The following is a 5,747-nucleotide window of genomic DNA, read 5'->3' on the forward strand; positions in this document are numbered from 1 at the left end:
GCTGTAGGAAAACCAATTGCCATTGATAAGGCAACACAAACTAAGTCCAGACCTAGCACTGTTAGCGTGAAGGTGATCTTAGACTTGCTTGACAAACATCCTAATCGCGTAAGGTTGCAAAGTGTGGATACAATTTCTAGAAAAGTACTGGAGGTTTTTCAAGAAATCGTTTACGATAATTTATCATTGTATTGTAATTGTTGTAAGCATCAAGGCCATGATGAAACTACGTGTCGAAGACTTCAGAAAAAAAATCGTGATGAGGATGCTCAGATTGATGAAGAGCAGCCTCGTCAAGAACAAATTGGTGGTGCGAAATACAAGGGAGATTTGCGTCAATTTTTGAATGAGAGGAGGGCCTTAAATGATGGTGATCGAACTGCTGGAGATCACATTAACCATACAGATGCTACAAAGGTGTTAAGAGCTCCTCAAAGGGCTCATGAACATGCTGAAAATTTGATCAAGACAGCACATGTAACAGCTGTATCTACAAGGCATATGGGGCATAATCCTGTTTCTAGTGCAATTGTCCCAGTTGCTGAAGCCCTTGCTAGAGTTGCTCAGGACTTGAAGGCTGCAAAAAATACTATGGTTGATCAGGCTTTACCTGGAACTTCTAAAGGTTCAGTGTTTGTACCTGGGATGATGAATAACAGTGCTTTAGCTGCAGCTGTTCGAACAATGTTTGCCAAGAATAATGAAGCAGTAACATTGATAGGACAAGTTGACAAAGCTGAAAGACGATCAGCTACTGTAGGTTCACAATTGGAGGCTAATGTTGCATTGAATGCAACTGGTAATCGTCCTACTGCTGGGGTTATTAAAGCTACTGCTCCACATGTTGATCTAACTGAAAAAACAGCTCAGTTAATAGATACTGCAGTGCAAGATGAGGAGCAGGAACTTGAAGATGTTGATGTTGTGAGAAGTGTAGATGCTACAGGTTTGAAGGCAGGTGTTGGGCTCTTTAATGAAGGGGTTATGACTTCTGTTGCTGGGGTTATTGACAATTCAAATACAACACATGCTTCAGCTCCTATCGTGCCACTAGATGAGGTGTTAAAATTGGACAAGGGGCTGCCTAAACAATCCAAACATGTTCACGCCTCCACTATCTCTACAAGAATGCACCTAGTTACTGATGGTGCAATGCAGGCCGATGTTGATCGAGGAAAAAATGTTTTGGCACATGGTCATTAAATTTCTACGGGGCAAGATAAAATAGGTGTAGGGGCAGTAGGTACTACAAAGAGTAGCAACTGGAAAGTGGTGAACAAATCACCTAGCAAGAAGCAAACTCCAATGGTTCAAAATCATATTGTACCATCAAAGGCTATTGGAGTTTCTAACTCTTTCGATGCTTTGGTGAATGAGGGTGAGCATGTTAATGAGGAACAACAGATGGGGTACGAGATACGACCAGATGCTGGAAAAACTAATTTTACAGGTACTGAAAAGGAGCAGAAAAATGAAGCGGACAGTGTTCGCCTTGAGATCGCATCTGGTGGTAATCACAATAGTGAGACAAGTCAAATTCATGCTGCAGATACGCCAACGCTACATATTTCCAATTCGGAACTTGATAAAATGGTAAACGATGCCGTGGCAGCTATGATGATGAACACAACCCCAAAAATTTGCCAACTACAATATCCAGGTAGTAGCAAACAACAACTTGCCAAGAACACAGGTGGTCGACTAATTGTGTCGAAGGACATTGTTCCTGTTGATGCGTAAAAGGCCGAGGAAATCCAATTGACTACAGCAACCACGAGGTCCAGTACTCCAAAGATGCATATTTCTAGTCCGGAAGTAGCCAAAATCATTAAAGAGACTCAGATGGATATGATGATGAATGCAAAGCCTCTGATCAGGCAACCATTGGTCGCTTTGAACACATCGGTGCAAGAGGTGCCTACTCAATCGCTAGAATCATTTGGTGAGCATGGTGGTGAATCTAGGCAGATGATGATTTCTACAGGAAATAACAATGAGGTTATCAGTGCAAATGTGAGGGCGATGGCAATTAAATCCAAGCTCTAGGATGACCAGCGTGAGTATGATGATGAAGAAGATTGTGGTGTTGATTTTGCTGGATACTCATCTGAAGAGGCAGATCATGAGGTTGTCAGGAGAGTGCAGGTGAAGAACTTGATTCAATAACACTGCCTAAACCAGATGGTATACCAAACGCGAGCCACAAAAGCATGTTGAATCTCAACGCTCCAGCTTTCATTCCCAGGTACTCTCCAGTTGCTGCTCTAAAAGTCAAGGATGCAGTAGCTGGAAACATAGTTCAAAATGCAGCCACACCTAGTAACCAGATTGATCCAGCTGGTCGAAAGTATGGGCAACAGCAGCTGAATGCAAACACCTCAGGAGCTATAGTCACACTTCCAACTGGTGGACAGCAGCAGCAGGATACAACGCCACCAGCTATCACTTTGCAGGATGGAAAGTTGCTTGATGCATTGCAGCAGCAGAATGAAAACAATGCAGGAGCAGCAGTAACTTCTTCAACTGCTGGACAGCAACAGTTATCTATAAGGGCACCTGTTATCACGATGGAGGACAGAAAGCTACTTGATGCAATGGTAAGTTCTAAGCCCCTAAATTCTCTAAATACAAATCAAGTTGGTAGCACTGGGCGTGGGGATTGGACCAGCAACCAAGTGAAAGGCACAAAACAAAGTCAAAACAAGGCAATTATGGTTAACAGACAAGATGGAAATGGTTTGATGGCACAAGAATTTTTACAAGACATGCCAGATCCAGTATCTGTGGGTAGAGATATGTATGAGGAAGGAGAAGAAGATGCAGTTTTGAAAGAATGCCGCGCACATGCAGCAAGAAAAGGTGATTTATCACCTATGCATAGCGGAAAAAATAGGAAATCTCATACAAGGAAAAATAGTTGGGACGACAAGGTTAGTAATTTTTTAAATGTTAGGCGACCTCCAATGAGAGTTGCCAAACAAAAGCAGGCTGCCCCAACTACATCAACGAGGTCCAACCGTTCAAAAAAGAAATGATGATTTTTTAATACATTTTGATCACGGGTGAGGAAAACAACAAAGAATTACAAATTGAAGATTTTACAAGTTTGCAAAAGAAGGGACATGAACCAAATTGGTACTTCATTCTATTATACCACTTTATTAGTATTCTCATTTGTAATATCATCACAGAGTATGTTATAAACTCTGTGATGATCATTGAATATTTGGTACTCTCCAGTTCTTATTTTTTACATGCGTGCTAGTAGGTGAGGCCTTTTCTCTGCCTCAATAGGATTAGTAGGGTAAGGTTTAGCCCGGTTTGAGTTGCCTTGGTACTATGCCTTTGGAAAAATATCCACACGACTATGAGATTATATGCCCTCGTGAGACTTTGCCGGCAGCTACACCATGAATCCTCTACATGAGGCTTCCATCATAAGGCAATGTGAGACGCAGAGGAGTGATTATATAGCCAAGGCATATGGGTAACAATACCGGTGCTATTTTCTCCCTTATTTGTACTGTTCCTAATTGTTGTATTTTTCTTTTCTTTCATTAATAAAAAATTAGCCCTAGGCGTTTGCCTAGCGGATTGCCATAAAAAAAAACCTCAAAACTCATCATTTTCATCAAGAACACTTAAAGTTCATAACTTTTCAACCGGAGGTCCAAATCACGTTAAATAAACTCCATTTTTCACCAAATTTCACAGTTATTATTTAAATACTTTAACAAGTTTGTATTGGGCTCCGGAACCAAAATACGGGCCCGATACGAATGGTTTTAAACATTAATTCTTTTCATTATTTCATAAAAAATTCAGCAAAATAATTTCTTTCAAAAATTGATTTCTAAGGCTTGGGACCTCGGAATTCATTTTCGGGCATATGCTCAAGTCCCATATTTTAATAGCGGACCTCCCGGGATCATTGGAACACAGATCCGGGTTCGTTCGCTCAAAATATTGACATAAGTCAACCATAATCAAATTTTTAACTCTAGAATTTTCTATTTATCATATTTTCACATAAAAGCTTTCCGGATATACGTCCGGACTACGCACGCAAATTGAGGTGAGGTAAAAAGGAGGTTTTAAGGCTTCGAAACACAAAATTTATTTCTAAAATAAGTGATGACCTCTCGGGTCATCACAGCATGATTTCTAGCATGAATTACAGCTCAAGTGTTCTAACATATAGAGTACAGTGAGAATATCAAGAGAAGCTAGATACACAGTTCCATGGAATTGACTAAATCACAATTCACATAGTGCACGCCCACGCGCTCGTCACCTAGCATGCGTGTCACCTCAACATCAATCACATAACACGTAATTCGGGATTTCATACCCTCGGCACCAAGTTTAGAAGTGTTACTTACCTCGAACAAGCCAAATCCAATATCGAGCAAGCAAAACGATGCTCCGAAAATGCCATATCGCGCGTACCAACCTCCGAACGGCTCGAAACTAGCCAAAAGCAACTCAAAATACATCAAACAATGCCAAAGGAAACAAACTCAATCGATAAAGGTTGAATCTTTAATCAAATCCCAAAAATCGTCCCAAAAGTCCAACCCAGGCTCGCACCTAGGAACCCAATAAAACTGACAAAATTTGATAAGCCATTCAATTACTAGTCCAACAATGCTAGTTTCACTCAAATCTGATTTTGAATCTATATTCAAAACTCAAAAATTCACTTTATGAAATTTCAGACAAAACCCCTCAAATATCACTTTGAAATCATCAATCAAATGCCAAAAAACGAAGATGGATTCATGAAATATAACCAAAACAAAGTAGAGAACATTTACCCCAATCCATGTGGTGAACATCGGATCCAAAATTGCCCAAATCCAAGCTCCCCAACTCAAAATATAACCAAATGAACAAGCCCTTGATAATAGATATTTTTCCAACTGTTCTGCCTCGTTTCTCATACAAAACAATCTTGAAACTTGCTTTTGAAGCCTCAAATAGATTCCTTGTGAAATTTCAGTCAAGTTTGGCTTTTGAATCACTCCATTTGACCTTATAATGAAGGAGATATGTTGGTTTCAATATTTGAAAGTAGTGTAGATTTTTAAATACGAAGTCAGTGACAATTTCGTAATTAATTTAAAAAAATCTAGTAACCCAATTCTTAGTAAAATGACCATAAAACCCTCATACGATGTCCAAATTCAACGATTATTTTTTATGGCTTCGTAATTACGATACGGATCTAACGATTCAATCAAAATAGAAATTGGATGCCATTTGCTTAATGTGGTACCATTTATGCTTGAAGAAAAGGCGTCGAAACATAAAAAACGAGTGCAATACAACCCAAACCTATGTGAAACTCATCTGAGCCCCTCAAAAGCCCATCCAAACATTCCTACAAGCCCCATAACATAACACATACCTACTTGAGGTCTCACATCACGCATAACAACATCGAAACGACGAATCGCTCCTCAAATCAAACTTAATGAACTTTTGACTTCCAAAAACTCGCGCCGAAACATATCAAATCAACTCGGAACGAACTCAAATTTTTCACACAAGTTCAAAATAATATAACAAAGCTATTTCAATTCCCATAACCACAATCTGAATCCGATATCGTCAAAATCAACTCTATGTCAAACTTATGAACTTTCTAAACCTTCAAATTTCCAACTTTCGCCAATTAGCGCTGAAACCTTACAGACATATCCAAATGCAAATTTGGTCATACGCCCGAGTCCAAAATCATCATC

The sequence above is a fragment of the Nicotiana tabacum genome, chromosome 11 (assembly GCF_000715075.1).
Source record: "Nicotiana tabacum cultivar K326 chromosome 11, ASM71507v2, whole genome shotgun sequence".
In the NCBI taxonomy this organism is placed as follows: Eukaryota; Viridiplantae; Streptophyta; class Magnoliopsida; order Solanales; family Solanaceae; genus Nicotiana; species Nicotiana tabacum.